This window comes from Pseudophryne corroboree, unplaced genomic scaffold (genome assembly GCF_028390025.1).
Source record: "Pseudophryne corroboree isolate aPseCor3 unplaced genomic scaffold, aPseCor3.hap2 scaffold_545, whole genome shotgun sequence".
Lineage (NCBI taxonomy): Eukaryota > Metazoa > Chordata > Amphibia > Anura > Myobatrachidae > Pseudophryne > Pseudophryne corroboree.
Genome location: NW_026970145.1, coordinates 84,659 through 111,634, shown reverse-complemented (window position 1 = coordinate 111,634; position 26,976 = coordinate 84,659). Strand labels below are relative to the sequence as shown.

General features: G+C 41.3%; 8 non-coding genes across 8 annotated transcripts; all 8 read left to right on the top strand.

Moving 5' to 3' along the window:
- Nucleotides 1–9,972: 9,972 nt before the first annotated feature.
- Nucleotides 9,973–10,136, top strand: LOC135032548 (U1 spliceosomal RNA). Its single transcript, XR_010228052.1, has one exon. It is a non-coding gene; the product is annotated as a U1 spliceosomal RNA (small nuclear RNA).
- A 152-nt stretch (nt 10,137–10,288) lies between these two features.
- On the top strand, nt 10,289–10,451 carry LOC135032505 (U1 spliceosomal RNA). Its single transcript, XR_010228018.1, has one exon. It is a non-coding gene; the product is annotated as a U1 spliceosomal RNA (small nuclear RNA).
- A 674-nt stretch (nt 10,452–11,125) lies between these two features.
- LOC135032601 (U1 spliceosomal RNA) lies at nt 11,126–11,289 on the top strand. The gene has a single exon (XR_010228102.1). It is a non-coding gene; the product is annotated as a U1 spliceosomal RNA (small nuclear RNA).
- Nucleotides 11,290–11,439: 150 nt separating this feature from the next.
- LOC135032449 (U1 spliceosomal RNA) lies at nt 11,440–11,603 on the top strand. The gene has a single exon (XR_010227968.1). It is a non-coding gene; the product is annotated as a U1 spliceosomal RNA (small nuclear RNA).
- A 12,158-nt stretch (nt 11,604–23,761) lies between these two features.
- On the top strand, nt 23,762–23,925 carry LOC135032579 (U1 spliceosomal RNA). Its single transcript, XR_010228082.1, has one exon. It is a non-coding gene; the product is annotated as a U1 spliceosomal RNA (small nuclear RNA).
- A 152-nt stretch (nt 23,926–24,077) lies between these two features.
- Nucleotides 24,078–24,240, top strand: LOC135032530 (U1 spliceosomal RNA). Its single transcript, XR_010228039.1, has one exon. It is a non-coding gene; the product is annotated as a U1 spliceosomal RNA (small nuclear RNA).
- Nucleotides 24,241–24,914: 674 nt separating this feature from the next.
- LOC135032595 (U1 spliceosomal RNA) lies at nt 24,915–25,078 on the top strand. The gene has a single exon (XR_010228097.1). It is a non-coding gene; the product is annotated as a U1 spliceosomal RNA (small nuclear RNA).
- Nucleotides 25,079–25,229: 151 nt separating this feature from the next.
- Nucleotides 25,230–25,393, top strand: LOC135032448 (U1 spliceosomal RNA). Its single transcript, XR_010227967.1, has one exon. It is a non-coding gene; the product is annotated as a U1 spliceosomal RNA (small nuclear RNA).
- Nucleotides 25,394–26,976: the final 1,583 nt, after the last annotated feature.

Genomic DNA, 26,976 nt, shown 5'->3' with positions numbered 1-26,976 from the left:
TCGCATGATGAGTGAGTGCTTCAGGATCTCTTGCACTTACATGTGCAGCAGAGTACTGCAATGGAAGCATGCTGGGCCCATAACCCAGAGGTAGGCAGATTGAAACTATCCTTTGCTATATGCATTTTTTTTTTGTTCATTAAAGTAATCCAAAACTGGGATTGATATTTTAGCTTTTATTTTTACTTAAAGTACAATAACTTTTACCATTTTAATTTGTTTTAATAGTATATTGACAGTATTGTTTTCTTTCAAAAATCCACTTAATTTTCTTTACCCTATTATTAAAATGGTAATTGACAAAAACAAACTACATTGTCACCAGAAGAGCAATACAAAATGTACAAGTGATATATTAAAATCATCTTTCCAGCTTGAATTTCAATGATGCATTGGGGCAACGATTTTGTGAGAAACATCTTCACCCTTAAATAAAGATTTTCTTAATTCCTTACCTGTGTGCTAATTAGATATCACCTTGTTTTCACATTAAACAGACTTCCACATGAGAAAGCAGCAAGGATGCAGTGGCGTTAATGTTTCCTGGTGTCAACCTGTATTATTTCAGTAGATATTGAAATGAGGATGCATCTTGCTGCCTTTCCAATGAAGCAAGTTTAATTTAGTAATAGGTGAAAAACCATCCCTACAAATATGTTAATCAGATACTTGGCTTTGTGGACACTTTTCAGAGAACAAATTAGTTAGCATAAAAATAAAGCCAGAAAATGAAGAGCTGTTTAATCACTCAATTGGATTTTTCTGCCAGCATATTTCTTTTTCTCTGCAACCCACTGCTAAATTGTGCTTCCTAGCTGTTTTTATAAAATCACTGAATCAAATCTAACTCTGATTACATCAGAGAAGGCCAGGTACCCTACACCATAACAGGGGGTTTGAAATTTTGACTTGTCTACTTAAAGATCACCAAAATCTGATAACAAGGTCAATTAAGTCCCTGGGTGGGATTGAACCACCAACCTTTTGGTTAATAGCCTTACACACTAACTGATTGCGCCACAGCGACACTTTGCAAAAGTACATACTGACAAAGGCTAATAAGCATTCATCTAGAACGATTCCTAGAAACATTTTAAAAAGTCAATAATGTGGAGAGTTTTTGTAAGATGTTTCTTCCATCAACCAATGAAGAAACACATTGGTACTTTCCCATGACGAGTGAGTGCTTCAGGATCTCTTGCACTTACATGTGCAGCAGAGTACTGTAATGGAAGCATGCTGGGTCCATAACCCAGAGGTAGGCAGATTGAAACTATCCTCTGCTATATGCATTTTTTTTTGTTAATTAAATTAATCCAAAACTGGGATTGATATTTTTGCTCTTTTATTTTTACTTAAAGTACAATAACTTTTACCATTTTAATTTGTTTTAATAGTATATTGACAGTATTGTTTTCTTTCAAAAATCCAATTAATTTTCTTTACCCGATTATTAAAATGGTAATTGACAAAAACAAACTACATTGTCACCAGAAGAGCAATACAAAATGTACAAGTGATATATTAAAATCATCTTTCCAGCTTGAATTTCAATGATGCATTGGGGCAACGATTTTGTGAGAAACATCTTCACCCTTAAATAAAGATTTTCTTAATTCCTTACCTGTGTGCTAATTAGATATCACCTTGTTTTCACATTAAACAGACTTCCACATGAGAAAACAGCAAAGATGCAGTGGCGTTAATGTTTCCTGGTGTCAACCTGTATTATTTCCGTAGATATTGAAATGAGGATGCATCTTGCTGCCTTTCCAATGAAGCAAGTTTAATTTAGTAATAGGTGAAAAAACATCCCTACAAAGATGTTAATCAGATACTTGGCTTTGTGGACACTTTTCAGAGAACAAATTTGTTATCATAAAAATAAACCCAGAAAATGAAGAGCTGTTTAATCACTCAATTGGATTTTTCTGCCAGCATTTTTCTTTTTCTCTGCAACCCACTGCTAAATTGTGCTTCCTAGCTGTTTTTTTTATAAAATCACTTAATCAAATCTAACTCTGATTACATCAGAGAAGGCCAGGTACCCTACACCATAAGAGGGGGTTTGCAATTTTGACTTGTCTACTTAAATATCACCAAAATCTGATTACAAGGTCAATTACGTCCCTGGGTGGGATTGAACCACCAACCTTTTGATTAATAGCTGAACACACTAACCGATTGCGCCACAGAGACACTTTGCAAAAAGTACATACTGACAAAGATTAATAAGCATTCATCTAGAACGTTTCCTAGAAAAACTTTAAAAAGTCAATAATCTGGAGAGTTTTTGTAAGATGTTTCTTCCAGCAACCAATGAAGAAACACATTGGTACTTTCGCATGATGAGTGAGTGCTTCAGGATCTCTTGCACTTACAGAGTACTGCAATGGAAGCATGCTGGGCCCATAACCCAGAGGTAGGCAGATTGAAACTATCCTTTGCTATATGCATTTTTTTTTTGTTCATTAAAGTAATCCAAAACTGGGATTGATATTTTAGCTTTTATTTTTACTTAAAGTACAATAACTTTTACCATTTTAATTTGTTTTAGTGCAAAAGGCATATCAGCAGTCAGCACTAACTGGTGACATGCCATTTGTACAAGTAAGCCATGTGTGACTAATATATAAACATACTTTATTAAATAACACCTCAAACTATCATACCCTGGATTCAAACCTATAACCTGTTGAATTCTAATCAAACACCCTACCCATGGAGCTACTTGATCCTGCATCTTTTCTAACCTCCAAAAACAGATTCAGTTGCATTTTCCAGCGTGTTTTGTTTGCGCCTTTGCAAATGTCTTACATCGACAAACTTATTTAGTACTATTTTGCAAATAGGGTTACATTGTCGCAACATTGTGTTCCCTAATTGCTTGATTTTTTAAATGCAACAATTGATAAAGACACCTGATAATTGCTCTGTGGAGTCTTATTTTGTGTTTTGTGTTTAGTCTTTAGATCTGAATTTGAATGTACTTGTGAACTAACTTAATTTCCTACTTCTAAATTCATTCCTAAATTCACTACTTACATGAATCCTGTAGTTGGGCATTTTGGGACTTCGATTGTGGGCATTGTTTTGTGTCCAGACCAGCAGCAGGTGGTGTGCATTTGCTGGAAAGGCATCGAAGACCTCCGATATGCTGCATCTCCTGATGTGTGTCTCCCTCAAGTGGCTGTCAGCAAATGCCTGCTAGACACCCCATTCCAAGCTGATTGTGACATCATGGAACATGCATCATAGAACAGGCATGCTAAAACATGGGTCTTCAACCTGCGACCCTCCAGCTGCTGTGGAACTACACATCCCAGCATGCCCTGCCTCAGTTTTAGCATACCTTAATAGCAAAACTGTGGCAGGGCATGCTGGGATGTGTAGTTTCACAGCAGCTGGAGGGCCACAGGATGAAGACCCATGTGCTAGAGCCAAGCCGCAGGTACATTGAATGCTAGCAAGCTGAATATTTAAATCCTTTTTGTTCCGCAGCATTCCAATGCGGAAGATTCCATGGAACCAGAGATCCTTCCATTGAGAAGGACATGCTGCCTGGATGACTACACTGTGCAAATTAAATCACGGAGCCAGTTGGCTTGTGGGTGGCTCTGGTGACTGGGTGGTTGGGTGGGTGGTGTGTCGGAAGTGGAGCGCATGCAAATGATTGTGTATCATCCAGCTAGTGAGAGAGAAAACTCATGCAGGAGTGTGCCTGCTTGTCAGTGGGTTATGCACCTTGCCAGACGTTAAATCTACATAGAGCAGCTGGAGGGGACAAGAGCAGGTTTGCAAAATATAGATAGAAGAGCATATATGCTGGCGCATTCTCCATGATTGTGTCAGCTTATGTTTTGGTGCACTGCACTTTCCTCCACTAAGTTTTAGCCATTTTTGTTAAGCTCAAGTGTAGTTGCTTCTCGGCCTTTTGGCTGTGATCTTGTATCGTGGTTGAAGGGTCTGCTGGAGGGAGGGATTGTTTTCTTCATTGGCGAAAGACCAAAGATATTCCAGGATGGAAGGCTTGGGAACACTATCTGTTTTTCAGTTGTGGAAGAGCACAGAGGTCGGATTGGACTACATTCTATAGTAAAGGATATCTTTCTATTTATTGACCCTCCCCTTATATGTGTCTGTGTTACAATAAAGCTTCGGTTTTGTGAATCCCTCACCCTCTTACACTCCACACCCATAGCCTTATTAACTGTTGTATTATTGTATAGTTTAAATGTATAGTGCAGTTCATGATTTATAGTGTAGGCTGGCCTGTGCTGTAGTTCTGGAACTGTACTATACCGTCAGCATTTGTATTGTGTTTTGGCTGTGCTGCAACACTGTACTTATGTGTGTAATGTTTATGTATGTTTTTTTAATGTCAATAAAAACTGCTTTTTCAAGCCAATATCTGAAAACAATCAATGTTTATCTTTGATGGCAATAAAAGTGGTATGATATTTGATGCTTTTGAAAGGCAATATCTGATATGTCCCCTATCTGGGAACCATATATTAAATGGCTTTTAAGAAAAGGGAGATGGGAGAAGAGCTTTCAGTACTTGTAGGACCGATGCACATAAAGAAGCAAAAAAACATACATAAACATTACACACATAAGTACCGCGTTGCGGCAATGCCAAAACACAATAGAAATGCTGACGGTATAGTACAGTTCAAGAACTACAGCACAGGCCAGCCTACACTATAAATCATGAACTGCACTATACATTTAAACTGTACAATAATACAACAGTTAATAAGGCTATGGGTGTGGAGTGTAAGAGGGTGAGGGAATCACAAGCCCGAAGCTTTATTGAAAGACTGACACATATAAGGGGAGGATTAATAAATAGAAAGACATCCTTTACTATAGAATGTAGTCCAATCCGGTCTTTCAACTCTTCCACAATTGAAAAACGGATAGTGTTCCCAAGCCTTCCATCCTGGAATATCTTTGGTCTTTTGCCAATGAAGAAAGCAATCCCTCCCTCCAGCAGACCCTTCAACCACAATACAAGATCACAGCCAAAAGGCCGAGAAGCAACTACACTTGAGCTTAACAAAAATGGCTAAAACTTAGTGGAGGAAAGTGCAGTGCACCAAAACATAAGCTGACACAATCATGGAGAATGCGCCAGCATATATGCTCTTCTATCTATATTTTGCAAACCTGCTCTTGTCCCCTCCAGCTGCTCTATGTAGATTTAACGTCTGGCAAGGTGCATAACCCACTGACAAGCAGGCACACTCCTGCATGAGTTTTCACTCTCACTAGCTGGATGATACACAATCATTTGCATGTGCTCCACCTCCGACACACCACCCACCCAACCACCCAGTCACCAGAGCCACCCACAAACCAACTGGCTCCGTGATTTAATTTGCACAGTGTAGTCATCCAGGCAGCATGTCCTTCTCAATGGAAGGATCTCTGGTTCCATGGAATCTTCCGCATTGGAATGCTGCGGAACAAAAAGGATTTAAATATTCAGCTTGCTAGCATTCAATGTACCTGCGGCTTGGCTCTAGCACATGGGTCTTCATCCTGTGGCCCTCCAGCTGCTGTGAAACTACACATCCCAGCATGCCCTGCCACAGTTTTGCTATAAGGTATGCTAAAACTGAGGCAGGGCATGCTGGGATGTGTAGTTCCACAGCAGCTGGAGGGTCGCAGGTTGAAGACCCATGTTTTAGCATGCCTGTTCTATGATACATGTTCCGTGATGTCACAATCAGCTTGGAATGGGGTGTCTAGCAGGCATTTGCTGACAGCCACTTGAGGGAGACACACATCAGGAGATGCAGCATATCGGAGGTCTTTGATGCCTTTCCAGCAAATGCACACCACCTGCTGCTGGTCTGGACACAAAACAATGCCCACAATCGAAGTCCCAAAATGCCCAACTACAGGATTCATGTAAGTAGTGAATTTAGGAATGAATTTAGAAGTAGGAAATTAAGTTAGTTCACAAGTACATTCAAATTCAGATCTAAAGTCTAGGTAGGCCTCACGTCCTGGCAGCCGCCAGCATTTAAAAATGCCTTGATTAGAGGTACGGAATTAAATGTAGATAAGAAGTAGACACAAAATAAGACTCCGCAGAGCAGTTATCAGGTGTTTTTATCAATTGTTGCATTTAAAAAATCAAGCAATTAGGGAACACAATGTTGCAACAATGTAACCCTATTTGCAAAATAGTACTAAATAAGTTTGTCGATGTAAGACATTTGCAAAGGCGCATCCAAAACACGCTGGAAAATGCAACTGAATCTGTTTTTGGAGGCTAGAATAGGAAATGTGCATCGGTCCTACAAGTACTGAAAGCTCTTCTCCCATCTCCCTTTTCTGAAAAGCCATTTAATATATGGTTCCCAGATAGGGGACATATCAGATATTGCCTTTCAAAAGCAGCAAATATCATACCACTTCTATTGCCATCAAAGATAAACATTGATTGTTTTCAGATATTGGATTGAAAAAGCAGTCTTTATTGACATAAAGAAGCAAAAAAACATACATAAACATTACACACATAAGTACTGTGTTGCAGCACAGCCAAAACACAATACAAATGCTGTCGGTATAGTACAGTTCAAGAACTACAGCACAGGTCAGCCTACACTATAAATCATGAACTGCACTATACATTTAAACAATACAATAGTTAATAAGGCTATGGGTGTGGAGTGTAAGAGGGTGACGGAATCACAAGCCCAAAGCTTTATTGAAAGACAGACACATATAAAGGGAGGATTAATAAATACAAAGATACCCTTTACTATAGAATGTAGTCCAATCCGGTCTTTCAACTCTTCCACAACTGAAAAACGGATAGTGTTCCCAAGCCTTCCATCCTGGAATATCTTCAGTCTCTCGCCAATGAAGAAAACAATCCCTCCAGCAGACTCTTCAACCACAATACAATATCACAGCCAAAAGAGCGAGAAGCAACTACACTTGCGTTTAAACAAAATGGCTAAAACTTAGTGGAGGAAAGTGCAGTGCACCAAAACATAAGCTGACACAATCATGGAGAATGCGCCAGCATATATGCTCTTCTGTCTATATTTTCCAAACCTGCTCTTGTCCCCTCCAGTTGCTCCATGTAGATTTGACGTCTGGCAAGGTGCATAACTCACTGACAAGCAGGCACACTCCTACATGAGTTTTCTCTCTCACTAGCTGGATGATACACATTCATTTGCATGTGCTCCACCTCCGACACACCGCCCACCCAACCACCCAGTCACCAGAGCCACCCACAAGCCAACTGGCTCCGTGATTTAATTTGCACAGTGCAGTCATCCAGGCAGCATGTCCTTCTCAATGGAATAATCTCTGGTTCCATGGAATCTTCCGCATTGGAATGCTGCGGAACAAAAAGGATTTAAACATTCAGCTTGCTAGCATTCAATGTACCTGCGGTTTGGTTCTAGCACATGGGTCTTCATCCTGTGGCCCTCCAGCTGCTGTGAAACTACACATCCCAGCATGCCCTGCCACAGTTTTGCTTTTAAGGTATGCTAAAACTGAGGCAGGGCATGCTGGGATATGTAGTTCCACAGCAGCTGGAGGGTCGCAGGTTGAAGACCCATGTTCTAGCATGCCTGTTCTATGATGCATGTTCCGTGATGTCACAATCAGCTTGGAATGGGGTGTCTAGCATGCATTTGCTGACAGCCACTTGAGGCAGACACACATCAGGAGATGCAGCATATCGGAGGTCTTCGATGCCTTTCCAGCAAATGCACACCACCAGCTGCTGGTCTGGACACAAAACAATGCCCACAATTGAAGGCTCAAAATGCCCAACTACAGGATTAATGTAAGTAGTGAATTTAGGAATGAATTTAGAAGTAGGAAATTAAGTTAGTTCACAAGTACATTCAAATTCAGATCTAAAGACTAGGTAGGCCTCACGTCCTGGCAGCACCCAGCATTTAAAAATGCCTTGATTATAGGTAGGGAATTAAATGTAGATAAGAAGTAGACACAAAAGAAGACTCCACAGAGCAATTATCAGGTGTCTTTATCAATTTTTGCATTTAAAAAATCAAGCAATTAGGGAACACAATGTTGCGACAATGTAACCCTATTTGCAAAATAGTACTAAATAAGTTTGTCGATGTAAGACATTTGCAAAGGCGCAAACAAAACACGCTGGAAAATGCAACTGAATCTGTTTTTGGAGGTTAGAATAGATGCAGGATCAAGTAGCTCAATGGGTAGGGTGTTTGATTAGAATTTAACAGGTTTTAGGTTTGAATCCTGGGTATGATAGTTTGAGGTGTTATTTAATAAAGTATGTTTATATATTAGTCACACATGGCTTACTTGTACAAATGGCATGTCACCAGTTAGTGCTGACTGCTGATATGCCATTTACACAAACATGCCATGTGTGACTGTATATGCATTTAAGGAGGGCACCCCTGCAATACCACAAACCATTGAGTGTCAAGTATACTAGATATATCTTCATATCTCATGTGCTTTCTCTGAGACCAATCTTGTTATGCCCCTTCCCCACAAGGCATGCGCCTTTTGTCCATATTGCAAAAATGGGGGGGAGGGCATATAATTCTCTGTCACAGGGCACCAAAAAGTCTAGTTATGGCTCTGGTATGCATTATGTAATCTGGCAGACCATCTCTCCAACACTGGCTGGTTGGAATAGAAATCCGGTTATCTATGTGAGCAAATGACCATCAACGATTTACTCTCAAACACTAAAAAATGGACAAAAATGGTCCCCTAAACAAATTGGTTAAATTTTGGGTTTAACCAATTTGTGTAATGACCATTTTTGACCACTTTTCTAGTGTTTGGGAGCAAATGGTTAATTGACATTTGCTCCTATACATTACCAGATTTTCATTCCAACCATCCAGACTGGATAGATAGCCTGACAGATAATTGTGTAGTGTACGCCCAGGATAACTGTTAGTCATGCTTTATTTTATGGCGGCACATAAATGGGTGGACAGATCCAGGGCAAGCACTGCCCACTCATGCATAGTTGTCAACTGATGTGAAGTTCCAGGGGGCAATCTCAGTTATAAAGGGAAGTATCTGGAAATTGTCCCTAGTTAAAAAAAAAAAATTTGATCAACTCCATTTATTTAGTATGATATCCCAGGTGATAGGATGCCGGCAGTCAGAACAACATACTTTATTAAATAACACATCTCAAACTACCATACCCAGGATTCAAACCTATAACCTGTTGAATTCTAATCAAACACCCTACCTATTGAGCTATTTGATCCTGCATAAAAATTGTGAACATTATATGAAGCTATTGGTACTTTGCAAAAAAAAAGAATCAGCATTACAACGCAGCAGATCCATGCAGTTTGCAGCCACACACTACATGTATCTGCTCAGCCACAATGCTGATTATTTCTTCACAAAGTACAAGGTGAGCTCCAAACAGAATTCTCTAGCTTAGAATTATACCTTTCTTTGCCAAACCTAGAAGTCGGGTCCCCCACCCTGGGATCCCCCAGAGGGAGGCCTGCACCGTCATGCGGCAGGCTTGTCCGTTTTGGAAGCAGGCTGATGGGCAGCCCAGGATTGCTTCAGTCTGGGCTTGGCAGGTCTGGAAACATGAGCTTGCTTTGGGTATGCCTGACCTTGGGTACGCTTTACCTGGAGGATGAAAGGGCCAAGAAAAGTACTTTTAGCCTTCTGCGTGGTAGGAGTCATACTAGGTAGGCAAGCTGTTTTAGCAGTAGCCAGATCAGCTACAATCTTATTGAGGTCTTCTCCAAAAGGAGATTCAACTGAGGCAGCACAAGGGAACTCTCATCTGGGGACAACAACTGCAGGGAGAACACATATTTTCAGATGAACATGGTAGGGCAGAAGGCTGCCTAATACTGAAGCACCCCCAAACAACAAATCAAATGCAACTTACTTGACAGAGATGTGCCTGAGCAACGGCCCTCCCCAGCCCTATCCCAAATCATACTTATTTTGCATAGGAGATACCATGGTCATGAAGATTGTTCTCCCAGGGTTAGGTTCATTCATTGCATTCTGGGTATGCTGACCCCTGTGATTTCCCCAAATGTGGGAAACTCGACTGCATTATTTGTGGTAGTGGGGGACTGTATTTGTGCTTTCCTCTGGTCAGCTCTGGTAAAATTCAGATTTCTTTGTCTCAGATCTTCCTCTAGCCTTGTTCTTCTTTCGAGAGTTCCCTTGTGCTGCCTCAGTTGGATCTCCTTCACTTGACAGGGGGGTGCCCGAGCAGCGACCCTCCCCAGCTCTAGCCCAACTCCTACTTACCTGCCAGGTGAGATACTATGATCATGAAGTTGCTTCTCCCAGGGCAAGGCTCACCCATTGCACTCTGGGTGTGCTGCCCCTGCGATTTCCCCAAATGTGGGAAACTTGACTGCATAATTTGAGTTTTCCCTGGTCGGCTCTCATGTAATTCAGATCTCTTTGTCTCAGGTCTCTCTCCAGCCTAGTTTGCTGTCTGGTTCCACTTCTTTTTTCTTGAGCCCCTCCCTTCTATACCCTTGTGCACTATCCTGACTTCTCCTCCCGTCTGCTTACTTTGTGCCTCCCAATGCACAATGCAAACTACGGGTAGTGCTGCAGGGCCCACACCCTTTTACTTGCTTTACAGAGCAGCTCTGGAGCTGTTACAGTGCCCAGCTGCTGCAAGAAATCAGCTTGAATGCTTCAGGGGCTGGGGAATGGCCAACATGAGCCCCACACCGAAGGAGGGTGGGGGTGCTTAATGCGAACTAGGGGTCATCCAAGCACCACAAAAGGCCTCCATGCCCTGCACGCTCCTTTTCTCTTTTCATATGCAGACAAGGGTTGAAGCCAACTTTGACCCACTGCTTGGATGACATCACCATATTCAAATCCATCTGCTGCAGGCCATCCCCCAGGAATGCTTGCACTAGTTGTTGCATTTGGTTTGTTGTTTGGGGGTGCTTCAGTATTAGGCAGCCTTCTGCCACCCCATGTTCATCTGAAAATATGTGTTCTCCCTGCAGTTGTTGTCCCCAGATGAGAGTTCCCTTGTGCTGCCTCAGTTGAATCTCCTTTACTTGACAGAGATGTGCCTGAGCAGCGGCCCTCCCCAGCCCTATCCCAAATCATACTTATTTTGCATAGGAGATACTATTGTCATGAAGATTGTTTTCCCAGGGTGAGGTTCATTCATTGCATTCTGGGTATGCTGACCCCTGTGATTTCCCCAAATGTGGGAAACTCGACTGCATTATTTGTGGTAGTGGTGGACTGTGTTTGTGCTTTCCTCTGGTCAGCTCTGGTAAAGTCAGATTTCTTTGTCTCAGATCTTCCTCTAGCCTTGTTCTTCTTTTGAGAGTTCCCTTGTGCTGCCTCAGTTGGATCTCCTTCACTTGAAAGGTAGTGCCCGAGCAGCGACCCTCCCCAGCTCTAGCCCAACTCCTACTAACCTGCCAGGTGAGATACTATGATCATGAAGGTGCTTCTCCCAGGGCAAGGCTCACCCATTGCACTCTGGGTGTGCTGCCCCTTGCGATTTCCCCAAATGTGGGAAACTTGACTGCATAATTTGTGTTTCCCCTGGACGGCTCTCGTATAATTCAGATCTCTTTGTCTCAGGTCTCTCTCCAGCCTAGTATGCTGTCTGTTTCCACTTCTCTTTTCTTGAGCCCCTCCCTTCTATAACCTTGTGCACTATCCTGACTTCTCCTCCCGTCTGCTTACTTTGTGCCTTCCAATGCACAATGCAAACTACAGGTAGTGCTGCAGGGCCCACACCCTTTTACTTGCCTTACAGAGCAGCTCTGGAGCTGTTACAGTACCCAGCTGCTGCAAGAAATCAGCTTGAATGCTTCAGGGGCTGGGGCATGGCCAACATGAGCCCCACACCGAAGGAGGGTGGGGGTGTTTAATGCAAACTAGGGGTCATCCAAGCGTCGCAAAAGGCCGCCATGCCCTGCATATCCCTTTTCTCTTTTCATAAGCAGACGAGGGTTGAAGCCAACTTTGACCCACTGCTTGGATGACATCACTTGCTGCCTTTCCAATGAAGCAAGTTTAATTTAGTAATAGGTGAAAAACCATCCCTACAAAGGTGTTAATCAGATACTTGGCTTTGTGGACACTTTTCAGAGAACAAATTAGTTAGCATAAAAATAAAGCCAGAAAATGAAGAGCTGTTTAATCACTCAATTGGATTTTTCTGCAAGCGTATTTCTTTTTCTCTGCAACCCACTGCTAAGTTGTGCTTCCTAGCTGTTCTTTTATAAAATCACTTAATCAAATCTAACTCTGATTACATCAGAGAAGGCCAGGTACCCTACACCATAAGAGGGGGTTTGAAATTTTGACTTGTCTACTTAAAGATCACCAAAATCTGATGACAAGGTCAATAACATCCCTGGGTGGGATTGAACCACCAACCCTTTGGTTAATAACCAAACACACTAACCGATTGCACCACCGAGACACTTTGCAAAAGTACATACTGACAAAGGTTAATAAGCATTCATCTAGAACGTTTCCTAGAAAACTTTAAAAAGTCAATAATCTGGAGAGTTTTTGTAAGATGTTTCTTCCATCAACCAATGAAGAAACGCAGTGGTACTTTCCCATGATGAGTGAGTGCTTCAGGATCTCTTGCACTTACATGTGCAGCAGAGTACTGCAATGGAAGCATGCTGGGCCCCTTAACCCAGAGGTAGGCAGATTGAAACTATCCTCTGCTATATGCATTTTTTTTTTGTTAATTAAAGTAATCCAAAACTGGGATTGATATTTTTGCTCTTTTATTTTTACTTAAAGTACAATAACTTTTACCATTTTAATTTGTTTTAATAGTATATTGACAGTATTGTTTTCTTTCAAAAATCCACTTAATTTTCTTTACCCTATTATTAAAATGGTAATTGACAAAAACAAACTACATTGTCACCAGAAGAGCAATACAAAATGTACAAGTGATATATTAAAATCATCTTTCCAGCTTGAATTTCAATGATGCATTGGGGCAACGATTTTGTGAGAAACATCTTCACCCTTAAATAAAGATTTTCTTAATTCCTTACCTGTGTGCTAATTAGATATCACCTTGTTTTCACATTAAACAGACTTCCACATGAGAAAGCAGCAAGGATGCAGTGGCGTTAATGTTTCCTGGTGTCAACCTGTATTATTTCAGTAGATATTCAAATGAGGATGCATCTTGCTGCCTTTCCAATGAAGCAAGTTTAATTTAGTAATAGGTGAAAAACCATCCCTACAAAGGTGTTAATCAGAAACTTGGCTTTGTGGACACTTTTCAGAGAACAAATTTGTTAGCATAAAAATAAAGCCAGAAAATGAAGAGCTGTTTAATCACTCAATTGGATTTTTTTGCCAGCATATTTCTTTTTCTCTGCAACCCACTGCTAAATTGTGCTTCCTAGCTGTTTTTATAAAATCACTGAATCAAATCTAACTCTGATTACATCAGAGAAGGCCAGGTACCCTACACCATAAGAGGGGGTTTGAAATTTTGACTTGTCTACTTAAAGATCACCAAAATCTGATGACAAGGTCAATAACATCCCTGGGTGGGATTGAACCACCAACCCTTTGGTTAATAACCAAACACACTAACCGATTGCACCACCGAGACACTTTGCAAAAGTACATACTGACAAAGGTTAATAAGCATTCATCTAGAACGTTTCCTAGAAAACTTTAAAAAGTCAATAATCTGGAGAGTTTTTGTAAGATGTTTCTTCCATCAACCAATGAAGAAACGCATTGGTACTTTCCCATGATGAGTGAGTGCTTCAGGATCTCTTGCACTTACATGTGCAGCAGAGTACTGCAATGGAAGCATGCTGGGCCCCTTAACCCAGAGGTAGGCAGATTGAAACTATCCTCTGCTATATGCATTTTTTTTTGTTAATTAAAGTAATCCAAAACTGGGATTGATATTTTTGCTCTTTTATTTTTACTTAAAGTACAATAACTTTTACCATTTTAATTTGTTTTAATAGTATATTGACAGTATTGTTTTCTTTCAAAAATCCACTTAATTTTCTTTACCCTATTATTAAAATGGTAATTGACAAAAACAAACTACATTGTCACCAGAAGAGCAATACAAAATGTACAAGTGATATATTAAAATCATCTTTCCAGCTTGAATTTCAATGATGCATTGGGGCAACGATTTTGTGAGAAACATCTTCACCCTTAAATAAAGATTTTCTTAATTCCTTACCTGTGTGCTAATTAGATATCACCTTGTTTTCACATTAAACAGACTTCCACATGAGAAAGCAGCAAGGATGCAGTGGCGTTAATGTTTCCTGGTGTCAACCTGTATTATTTCAGTAGATATTGAAATGAGGATGCATCTTGCTGCCTTTCCAATGAAGCAAGTTTAATTTAGTAATAGGTGAAAAACCATCCCTACAAAGATGTTAATCAGATACTTGGCTTTGTGGACACTTTTCAGAGAACAAATTTGTTAGCATAAAAATAAAGCCAGAAAATGAAGAGCTGTTTAATCACTCAATTTGATTTTTTTGCCAGCATATTTCTTTTTCTCTGCAAACCACTGCTAAATTGTGCTTCCTAGCTGTTTTTATAAAATCACTGAATCAAATCTAACTCTGATTACATCAGAGAAGGCCAGGTACCCTACACCATAACAGGGGTTTTTGAAATTTTGACTTGTCTACTTAAAGATCACCAAAATCTGATAACAAGGTCAATTACATCCCTGGGTGGGATTGAACCACCAACCTTTTGGTTAATAGCTGTACACACTAACTGATTGCGCCACAGCGACACTTTGCAAAAGTACATACTGACAAAGGCTAATAAGCATTCATCTAGAACGTTTCCTAGAAAAACTTTAAATAGTCAATAATCTGGAGAGTTTTTGTAAGATGTTTCTTCCATCAACCAATGAAGAAACACATTGGTACTTTCCCATGATGAGTGAGTGCTTCAGGATCTCTTGCAATTACATGTGCAGCAGAGTACTGTAATGGAAGCATGCTGGGTCCATAGCCCAGAGGTAGGCAGATTGAAACTATCCTCTGCTATATGCGTTTTTTTTTTGTTAATTAAAGTAATCCAAAACTGGGATTGATATTTTTGCTCTTTTATTTTTACTTAAAGTACAATAACTTTTACCATTTTCATTTGTTTTAATAGTATATTGACAGTATTGTTTTCTTTCAAAAATCCACTTAATTTTCTTTACCCGATTATTAAAATGGTAATTGACAAAAACAAACTACATTGTCACCAGAAGAGCAATACAAAATGTACAAGTGATATATTAAAATCATCTTTCCAGCTTGAATTTCAATGATGCATTGGGGCAACGATTTTGTGAGAAACATCTTCACCCTTAAATAAATATTTTCTTAATTCCTTACCTGTGTGCTAATTAGATATCACCTTGTTTTCACATTAAACAGACTTCCACATGAGAAAGCACAAAGGATGCAGTGGCGTTAATGTTTCCTGGTGTCAACCTGTATTATTTCAGTAGATATTGAAATGAGGATGCATCTTGCTGCCTTTCCAATGAAGCAAGTTTAATTTAGTAATAGGTTAAAAACCATCCCTACAAATGTGTTAATCAGAAACTTGGCTTTGTGGACACTTTTCAGAGAACAAATTTGTTAGCATAAAAATAAAGCCAGAAAATGAAAAGCTGTTTAATCACTCAATTGGATTTTTTTGCCAGCATATTTCTTTTTCTCTGCAACCCACTGCTAAATTGTGCTTCCTAGCTGTTTTTATAAAATCACTGAATCAAATCTAACTCTGATTACATCAGAGAAGGCCAGGTACCCTACACCATAAGAGGGGGTTTGAAATTTTCACTTGTCTACATAAAGATCACCAAAATCTGATAACAAGGTCAATTACGTCCCTGGGTGGGATTGAACCACCAACCTTTTGGTTAATAGCCTTACACAGTAACTGATTGCGCCACAGCAACACTTTGTAAAAGTCCATACTGACAAAGGCTAATAAGCATTCATCTAGAACGATTCCTAGAAACATTTTAAAAAGTCAATAATGTGGAGAGTTTTTGTAAGATGTTTCTTCCATCAACCAATGAAGAAACACATTGGTACTTTCCCATGATGAGTGAGTGCTTCAGGATCTCTTGCACTTACATGTGCAGCAGAGTACTGTAATGGAAGCATGCTGGGTCCATAACCCAGAGGTAGGCAGATTGAAACTATCCTTTGCTATATGCATTTTTTTTTTTGTTCATTAAAGTAATCCAAAACTGGGTTTGATATTTTAGCTTTTATTTTTACTTAAAGTACAATAACTTTTACCATTTTAATTTGTTTTAGTGCAAATGGCATATCAGCAGTCAGCACTAACTGGTGACATGCCATTTGTACAAGTAAGCCATGTGTGACTAATATATAAACATGCTTTATTAAATAACACCTCAAACTATCATACCCAGGATTCAAACCTATAACCTGTTGAATTCTAATCAAACACCCTACCCATGGAGCTACTTGATCCTGCATCTTTTCTAACCTCCAAAAACAGATTCAGTTGCATTTTCCAGCGTGTTTTGTTTGCGCCTTTGCAAATGTCTTACATCGACAAACTTATTTAGTACTATTTTGCAAATAGGGTTACATTGTCGCAACATTGTGCTCCCTAATTGCTTGATTTTTTAAATGCAACAATTGATAAAGACACCTGATAATTGCTCTGTGGAGTCTTATTTTGTGTTTTGTGTTTAGTCTTTAGATCTGAATTTGAATGTACTTGTGAACTAACTTAATTTCCTACTTCTAAATTCATTCCTAAATTCACTACTTACATGAATCCTGTAGTTGGGCATTTTGGGACTTCGATTGTGGGCATTGTTTTGTGTCCAGACCAGCAGCAGGTGGTGTGCATTTGCTGGAAAGGCATCGAAGACCTCCGATATGCTGCATCTCCTGATGTGTGTCTCCCTCAAGTGGCTGTCAGCAAATGCCTGCTAGACACCCCATTCCAAGCTGATTGTGACATCAAGGAACATGCATCATAGAACAGGCATGCTAAAACATGGGTCTTCAACCTGCGACCCTCCAGCTGCTGTGGAACTACACATCCCAGCATGCCCTGCCTCAGTTTTAGCATACCTTAATAGCAAAACTGTGGCAGGGCATGCTGGGATGTGTAGTTTCACAGCAGCTGGAGGGCCACAGGATGAAGACCCATGTGCTAGAGCCAAGCCGCAGGTACATTGAATGCTAGCAAGCTGAATATTTAAAGCCTTTTTGTTCCGCAGCATTCCAATGCGGAAGATTCCATGGAACCAGAGATCCTTCCATTGAGAAGGACATGCTGCCTGGATGACTACACTGTGCAAATTAAATCACGGAGCCAGTTGGCTTGTGGGTGGCTCTGGTGACTGGGTGGTTGGGTGGGTGGTGTGTCGGAAGTGGAGCGCATGCAAATGATTGTGTATCATCCAGCTAGTGAGAGAGAAAACTCATGCAGGAGTGTGCCTGCTTGTCAGTGGGTTATGCACCTTGCCAGACGTTAAATCTACTTAGAGCAGCTGGAGGGGACAAGAGCAGGTTTGCAAAATATAGATAGAAGAGCATATATGCTGGCGCATTCTCCATGATTGTGTCAGCTTATGTTTTGGTGCACTGCACTTTCCTCCACTAAGTTTTAGCCATTTTTGTTAAGCTCAAGTGTAGTTGCTTCTCAGCCTTTTGGCTGTGATCTTGTATCGTGGTTGAAGGGTCTGCTGGAGGGAGGGATTGTTTTCTTCATTGGCGAAAGACCAAAGATATTCCAGGATGGAAGGCTTGGGAACACTATCTGTTTTTCAGTTGTGGAAGAGCACAGAGGTCGGATTGGACTACATTCTATAGTAAAGGATATCTTTCTATTTATTGACCCTCCCCTTATATGTGTCTGTGTTACAATAAAGCTTCGGTTTTGTGAATCCCTCACCCTCTTACACTCCACACCCATAGCCTTATTAACTGTTGTATTATTGTATACTTTAAATGTATAGTGCAGTTCATGATTTATAGTGTAGACTGGCCTGTGCTGTAGTTCTTGAACTGTACTATACCGTCAGCATTTGTATTGTGTTTTGGCTGTGCTGCAACACTGTATTTATGTGTGCAATGTTTATGTATGTTTTTTTTTTATGTCAATAAAGACTGCTTTTTCAAGCCAATATCTGAAAACAATCAATGTTTATCTTTGATGGCAATAAAAGTGGTATGATATTTGATGCTTTTGAAATCCAATATCTGATATGTCCCCTATCTGGGAACCATATATTAAATGGCTTTTCAGAAAAGGGAGATGGGAGAAGAGCTTTCATTACTTGTAGGACCGATGCACATAAAGAAGCAAAAAAACATACATAAACATTACACACATAAGTACCGCGTTGCGGCACAGCCAAAACACAATAGAAATGCTGATGGTATAGTACAGTTCAAGAACTACAGCACAGGCCAGCCTACACTATAAATCATGAACTGCACTATACATTTAAACTGTACAATAATACAACAGTTAATAAGGCTATGGGTGTGGAGTGTAAGAGGGTGAGGGAATCACAAGCCCGAAGCTTTATTGAAAGACTGACACATATAAGGGGAGGTTTAATAAATAGAAAGACATCCTTTACTATAGAATGTAGTCCAATCCGACCTCTGTGCTCTTCCACAACTGAAAAACAGATAGTGTTCCCAAGCCTTCCATCCTGGAATATCTTTGGTCTTTCGCCAATGAAGAAAGCAATCCCTCCCTCCAGCAGACCCTTCAACCACAATACAAGATCACAGCCAAAAGGCCGAGAAGCAACTACACTTGAGCTTAACAAAAATGGCTAAAACTTAGTGGAGGAAAGTGCAGTGCACCAAAACATAAGCTGACACAATCATGGAGAATGCGCCAGCATATATGCTCTTCTATCTATATTTTGCAAACATGCTCTTGTCCCCTCCAGCTGCTCTATGTAGATTTAACGTCTGGCAAGGTGCATAACCCACTGACAAGCAGGCACACTCCTGCATGAGTTTTCACTCTCACTAGCTGGATGATACACAATCATTTGCATGTGCTCCACCTCCGACACACCACCCACCCAACCACCCAGTCACCAGAGCCACCCACAAACCAACTGGCTCCGTGATTTAATTTGCACAGTGTAGTCATCCAGGCAGCATGTCCTTCTCAATGGAAGGATCTCTGGTTCCATGGAATCTTCCGCATTGGAATGCTGCGGAACAAAAAGGATTTAAATATTCAGCTTGCTAGCATTCAATGTACCTGCGGCTTGGCTCTAGCACATGGGTCTTCATCCTGTGGCCCTCCAGCTGCTGTGAAACTACACATCCCAGCACGCCCTGCCACAGTTTTGCTATAAGGTATGCTAAAACTGAGGCAGGGCATGCTGGGATGTGTAGTTCCACAGCAGCTGGAGGGTCGCAGGTTGAAGACCCATGTTTTAGCATGCCTGTTCTATGATGCATGTTCCGTGATGTCACAATCAGCTTGGAATGGGGTGTCTAGCAGGCATTTGCTGACAGCCACTTGAGGGAGACACACATCAGGAGATGCAGCATATCGGAGGTCTTTGATGCCTTTCCAGCAAATGCACACCACCTGCTGCTGGTCTGGACACAAAACAATGCCCACAATCGAAGTCCCAAAATGCCCAACTACAGGATTCATGTAAGTAGTGAATTTAGGAATGAATTTAGAAGTAGGAAATTAAGTTAGTTCACAAGTACATTCAAATTCAGATCTAAAGTCTAGGTAGGCCTCACGTCCTGGCAGCCGCCAGCATTTAAAAATGCCTTGATTAGAGGTACGGAATTAAATGTAGATAAGAAGTAGACACAAAATAAGACTCCGCAGAGCAGTTATCAGGTGTTTTTATCAATTGTTGCATTTAAAAAATCAAGCAATTAGGGAACACAATGTTGCAACAATGTAACCCTATTTGCAAAATAGTACTAAATAAGTTTGTCGATGTAAGACATTTGCAAAGGCGCATCCAAAACACGCTGGAAAATGCAACTGAATCTGTTTTTGGAGGCTAGAATAGGAAATGTGCATCGGTCCTACAAGTACTGAAAGCTCTTCTCCCATCTCCCTTTTCTGAAAAGCCATTTAATATATGGTTCCCAGATAGGGGACATATCAGATATTGCCTTTCAAAAGCAGCAAATATCATACCACTTCTATTGCCATCAAAGATAAACATTGATTGTTTTCAGATATTGGATTGAAAAAGCAGTCTTTATTGACATAAAGAAGCAAAAAAACATACATAAACATTACACACATAAGTACTGTGTTGCAGCACAGCCAAAACACAATACAAATGCTGTCGGTATAGTACAGTTCAAGAACTACAGTACAGGTCAGCCTACACTATAAATCATGAACTGCACTATACATTTAAACAATACAATAGTTAATAAGGCTATGGGTGTGGAGTGTAAGAGGGTGACGGAATCACAAGACCAAAGCTTTATTGAAAGACAGACACATATAAAGGGAGGATTAATAAATACAAAGATACCCTTTACTATAGAATGTAGTCCAATCCGGTCTTTCAACTCTTCCACAACTGAAAAACGGATAGTGTTCCCAAGCCTTCCATCCTGGAATATCTTCAGTCTCTCGCCAATGAAGAAAACAATCCCTCCAGCAGACTCTTCAACCACAATACAATATCACAGCCAAAAGAGCGAGAAGCAACTACACTTGCGTTTAAACAAAATGGCTAAAACTTAGTGGAGGAAAGTGCAGTGCACCAAAACATAAGCTGACACAATCATGGAGAATGCGCCAGCATATATGCTCTTCTGTGTATATTTTCCAAACCTGCTCTTGTCCCCTCCAGTTGCTCCATGTAGATTTGACGTCTGGCAAGGTGCATAACTCACTGACAAGCAGGCACACTCCTGCATGAGTTTTCTCTCTCACTAGCTGGATGATACACATTCATTTGCATGTGCTCCACCTCCGACACACCGCCCACCCAACCACCCAGTCACCAGAGCCACCCACAAGCCAACTGGCTCCGTGATTTAATTTGCACAGTACAGTCATCCAGGCAGCATGTCCTTCTCAATGGAATAATCTCTGGTTCCATGGAATCTTCCGCATTGGAATGCTGCGGAACAAAAAGGATTTAAACATTCAGCTTGCTAGCATTCAATGTACCTGCGGTTTGGTTCTAGCACATGGGTCTTCATCCTGTGGCCCTCCAGCTGCTGTGAAACTACACATCCCAGCATGCCCTGCCACAGTTTTGCTATTAAGGTATGCTAAAACTGAGGCAGGGCATGCTGGGATATGTAGTTCCACAGCAGCTGGAGGGTCGCAGGTTGAAGACCCATGTTCTAGCATGCCTGTTCTATGATGCATGTTCCGTGATGTCACAATCAGCTTGGAATGGGGTGTCTAGCATGCATTTGCTGACAGCCACTTGAGGCAGACACACATCAGGAGATGCAGCATATCGGAGGTCTTCGATGCCTTTCCAGCAAATGCACACCACCAGCTGCTGGTCTGGACACAAAACAATGCCCACAATTGAAGGCTCAAAATGCCCAACTACAGGATTAATGTAAGTAGTGAATTTAGGAATGAGTTTAGAAGTAGGAAATTAAGTTAGTTCACAAGTACATTCAAATTCAGATCTAAAGACTAGGTAGGCCTCACGTCCTGGCAGCACCCAGCATTTAAAAATGCCTTGATTATAGGTAGGGAATTAAATGTAGATAAGAAGTAGACACAAAAGAAGACTCCACAGAGCAATTATCAGGTGTCTTTATCAATTTTTGCATTTAAAAAATCAAGCAATTAGGGAACACAATGTTGCGACAATGTAACCCTATTTGCAAAATAGTACTAAATAAGTTTGTCGATGTAAGACATTTGCAAAGGCGCAAACAAAACACGCTGGAAAATGCAACTGAATCTGTTTTTGGAGGTTAGAATAGATGCAGGATCAAGTAGCTCAATGGGTAGGGTGTTTGATTAGAATTTAACAGGTTATAGGTTTGAATCCTGGGTATGATAGTTTGAGGTGTTATTTAATAAAGTATGTTTATATATTAGTCACACATGGCTTACTTGTACAAATGGCATGTCACCAGTTAGTGCTGACTGCTGATATGCCATTTACACAAACATGCCATGTGTGACTGTATATGCATTTAAGGAGGGCACCCCTGCAATACCACAAACCATTGAGTGTCAAGTATACTAGATATATCTTCATATCTCATGTGCTTTCTCTGAGACCAATCTTGTTATGCCCCTTCCCCACAAGGCATGCGCCTTTTGTCCATATTGCAAAAATGGGGGGGAGGGCATATAATTCTCTGTCACAGGGCACCAAAAAGTCTAGTTATGGCTCTGGTATGCATTATGTAATCTGGCAGACCATCTCTCCAACACTGGCTGGTTGGAATAGAAATCCGGTTATCTATGTGAGCAAATGACCATCAACGATTTACTCTCAAACACTAAAAAATGGACAAAAATGGTCCCCTAAACAAATTGGTTAAATTTTGGGTTTAACCAATTTGTGTAATGACCATTTTTGACCACTTTTCTAGTGTTTGGGAGCAAATGGTTAATTGACATTTGCTCCTATACATTACCAGATTTTCATTCCATCCATCCAGACTGGATAGATAGCCTGACAGATAATTGTGTAGTGTACGCCCAGGATAACTGTTAGTCATGCTTTATTTTATGGCGGCACATAAATGGGTGGACAGATCCAGGGCAAGCACTGCCAACTCATGCATAGTTGTCAACTGATGTGAAGTTCCAGGGGGCAATCTCAGTTATAAAGAGAAGTATCTGGAAATTGTCCCTAGTTAAAAAAAAATAAATTTGATCAACTCCATTTATTTAGTATGATATCCCAGGTGATAGGATGCCGGCAGTCAGAACAACATACTTTATTAAATAACACATCTCAAACTACCATACCCAGGATTCAAACCTATAACCTGTTGAATTCTAATCAAACACCCTACCTATTGAGCTATTTGATCCTGCATAAAAATTGTGAACATTATATGAAGCTATTGGTACTTTGCAAAAAAAAAGAATCAGCATTACAACGCAGCAGATCCATGCAGTTTGCAGCCACACACTACATGTATCTGCTCAGCCACAATGCTGATTATTTCTTCACAAAGTACAAGGTGAGCTCCAAACAGAATTCTCTAGCTTAGAATTATACCTTTCTTTGCCAAACCTAGAAGTCGGGCCCCCCACCCTGGGATCCCCCAGAGGGAGGCCTGCACCGTCATGCGGCAGGCTTGTCCGTTTTGGAAGCAGGCTGATGGGCAGCCCAGGATTGCTTCAGTCTGGGCTTGGCAGGTCTGGAAACATGAGCTTGCTTTGGGTATGCCTGACCTTGGGTACGCTTTACCTGGAGGATGAAAGGGCCAAGAAAAGTACTTTTAGCCTTCTGCGTGGTAGGAGTCATACTAGGTAGGCAAGCTGTTTTAGCAGTAGCCAGATCAGCTACAATCTTATTGAGGTCTTCTCCAAAAGGAGATTCAACTGAGGCAGCACAAGGGAACTCTCATCTGGGGACAACAACTGCAGGGAGAACACATATTTTCAGATGAACATGGTAGGGCAGAAGGCTGCCTAATACTGAAGCACCCCCAAACAACAAATCAAATGCAACTTACTTGACAGAGATGTGCCTGAGCAACGGCCCTCCCCAGCCCTATCCCAAATCATACTTATTTTGCATAGGAGATACCATGGTCATGAAGATTGTTCTCCCAGGGTTAGGTTCATTCATTGCATTCTGGGTATGCTGACCCCTGTGATTTCCCCAAATGTGGGAAACTCGACTGCATTATTTGTGGTAGTGGGGGACTGTGTTTGTGCTTTCCTCTGGTCAGCTCTGGTAAAAGTCAGATTTCTTTGTCTCAGATCTTCCTCTAGCCTTTGTCTTCTTTCGAGAGTTCCCTTGTGCTGCCTCAGTTGGATCTCCTTCACTTGACAGGGGGGTGCCCGAGCAGCGACCCTCCCCAGCTCTAGCCCAACTCCTACTTGCCTGCCAGGTGAGATACTATGATCATGAAGTTGCTTCTCCCAGGGCAAGGCTCACCCATTGCACTCTGGGTGTGCTGCCCCTGCGATTTCCCGAAATGTGGGAAACTTGACTGCATAATTTGAGTTTTCCCTGGTCGGCTCTCATGTAATTCAGATCTCTTTGTCTCAGGTCTCTCTCCAGCCTAGTTTGCTGTCTGGTTCCACTTCTTTTTTCTTGAGCCCCTCCCTTCTATACCCTTGTGCACTATCCTGACTTCTCCTCCCGTCTGCTTACTTTGTGCCTCCCAATGCACAATGCAAACTACGGGTAGTGCTGCAGGGCCCACACCCTTTTACTTGCTTTACAGAGCAGCTCTGGAGCTGTTACAGTGCCCAGCTGCTGCAAGAAATCAGCTTGAATGCTTCAGGGGCTGGGGAATGGCCAACATGAGCCCCACACCGAAGGAGGGTGGGGGTGCTTAATGTGAACTAGGGGTCATCCAAGCACCACAAAAGGCCTCCATGCCCTGCACGCTCCTTTTCTCTTTTCATATGCAGACGAGGGTTGAAGCCAACTTTGACCCACTGCTTGGATGACATCACCATATTCAAATCCATCTGCTGCAGGCCATCCCCCAGGAATGCTTGCACTAGTTGTTGCATTTGGTTTGTTGTTTGGGGGTGCTTCAGTATTAGGCAGCCTTCTGCCACCCCATGTTCATCTGAAAATATGTGTTCTCCCTGCAGTTGTTGTCCCCAGATGAGAGTTCCCTTGTGCTGCCTCAGTTGAATCTCCTTTACTTGACAGAGATGTGCCTGAGCAACGGCCCTCCCCAGCCCTATCCCAAATCATACTTATTTTGCATAGGAGATACTATTGTCATGAAGATTGTTCTCCCAGGGTGAGGTTCATTCATTGCATTCTGGGTATGCTGACCCCTGTGATTTCCCCAAATGTGGGAAACTCGACTGCATTATTTGTGGTAGTGGTGGACTGTGTTTGTGCTTTCCTCTAGTCAGCTCTGGTAAAAGTCAGATTTCTTTGTCTCAGATCTTCCTCTAGCCTTGTTCTTCTTTTGAGAGTTCCCTTGTGCTGCCTCAGTTGGATCTCCTTCACTTGAAAGGTAGTGCCCGAGCAGCGACCCTCCCCAGCTCTAGCCCAACTCCTACTAACCTGCCAGGTGAGATACTATGATCATGAAGGTGCTTCTCCCAGGGCAAGGCTCACCCATTGCACTCTGGGTGTGCTGCCCCTTGCGATTTCCCCAAATGTGGGAAACTTGACTGCATAATTTGTGTTTCCCCTGGACGGCTCTCGTATAATTCAGATCTCTTTGTCTCAGGTCTCTCTCCAGCCTAGTATGCTGTCTGTTTCCACTTCTCTTTTCTTGAGCCCATCCCTTCTATAACCTTGTGCACTATCCTGACTTCTCCTCCCGTCTGCTTACTTTGTGCCTTCCAATGCACAATGCAAACTACAGGTAGTGCTGCAGGGCCCACACCCTTTTACTTGCCTTACAGAGCAGCTCTGGAGCTGTTACAGTACCCAGCTGCTGCAAGAAATCAGCTTGAATGCTTTAGGGGCTGGGGCATGGCCAACATGAGCCCCACACCGAAGGAGGGTGGGGGTGTTTAATGCGAACTAGGGGTCATCCAAGCGTCGCAAAAGGCCGCCATGCCCTGCATATCCCTTTTCTCTTTTCATAAGCAGACGAGGGATGAAGCCAACTTTGACCCACTGCTTGGATGACATCACTTGCTGCCTTTCCAATGAAGCAAGTTTAATTTAGTAATAGGTGAAAAACCATCCCTACAAAGGTGTTAATCAGATACTTGGCTTTGTGGACACTTTTCAGAGAACAAATTTGTTAGCATAAAAATAAAGCCAGAAAATGAAGAGCTGTTTAATCACTCAATTGGATTTTTCTGCAAGCGTATTTCTTTTTCTCTGCAACCCACTGCTAAGTTGTGCTTCCTAGCTGTTCTTTTATAAAATCACTTAATCAAATCTAACTCTGATTACATCAGAGAAGGCCAGGTACCCTACACCATAAGAGGGGGTTTGAAATTTTGACTTGTCTACTTAAAGATCACCAAAATCTGATAACAAGGTAAATTACGTCCCTGGGTAGGATTGAACCACCAACCTTTTGGTTAATAACCGAACACGCTAACTGATTGCGCCACAGAGACACATTGCAAAAGTATATACTGACAAAGGCTAATAAGCATTCATCTAGAACGTTTCCTAGAAAAACTTTAAAAAGTCAATAATCTGGAGAGTTTTTGTAAGATGTTTCTTCCATCAACCAATGAAGAAACACATTGGTACTTTCCCATGATGAGTGAGTGCTTCAGGATCTCTTGCACTTACATGTGCAGCAGAGTACTGCAATGGAAGCATGCTGGGCCCATAACCCAGAGGTAGGCAGATTGAAACTATCCTCTGCTATATGCATTTTTTTTTGTTAATTAAAGTAATCCAAAACTGGGATTGATATTTTTGTTCTTTTATTTTTACTTAAAGTACAATAACTTTTATTATTTTAATTTGTTTTAATAGTATATTGACAGTATTGTTTTCTTTCAAAAATCCACTTAATTTTCTTTACCCTATTATTCAAATGGTAATTGACAAAAACAAACTACATTGTCACCAGAAGAGCAATACAAAATGTACAAGTGATATATTAAAATCATCTTTCCAGCTTGAATTTCAATGATGCATTGGGGCAACGATTTTGTGAGAAACCTCTTCACCCTTAAATAAAGATTTTCTTAATTCCTTACCTGTGTGCTAATTAGATATCACCTTGTTTTCACATTAAACAGACTTCCACATGAGAAAGCAGCAAGGATGCAGTGGCGTTAATGTTTCCTGGTGTCAACCTGTATTATTTCAGTAGATATTGA